Source organism: Trypanosoma equiperdum (genome assembly GCF_001457755.1).
Source record: "Trypanosoma equiperdum strain OVI genome assembly, contig: ctg_1578, whole genome shotgun sequence".
NCBI classification, from domain to species: domain Eukaryota; phylum Euglenozoa; class Kinetoplastea; order Trypanosomatida; family Trypanosomatidae; genus Trypanosoma; species Trypanosoma equiperdum.
Window position 1 is genome coordinate 14,818 of NW_027123591.1, and position 212 is coordinate 15,029.

The window sequence follows — 212 nt, forward strand, 5'->3', positions numbered from 1 at the left end:
AAACTTCTAAGACAGGGACCGCAAGTGTGTGCTCAAACATAAGTTTTAGACACGACGCGCATTTCTTTCAAAACCCATATCTAAACTATATAAAGATATTGTTTATATTTGTTAACACTGTTTCTTCAACTAAAAAACTTAGTGTACAAGTTTATATACATTCAAAAAATGTTTTACACATTCCTTTCATTCATTAAAGTATTTTATGACAT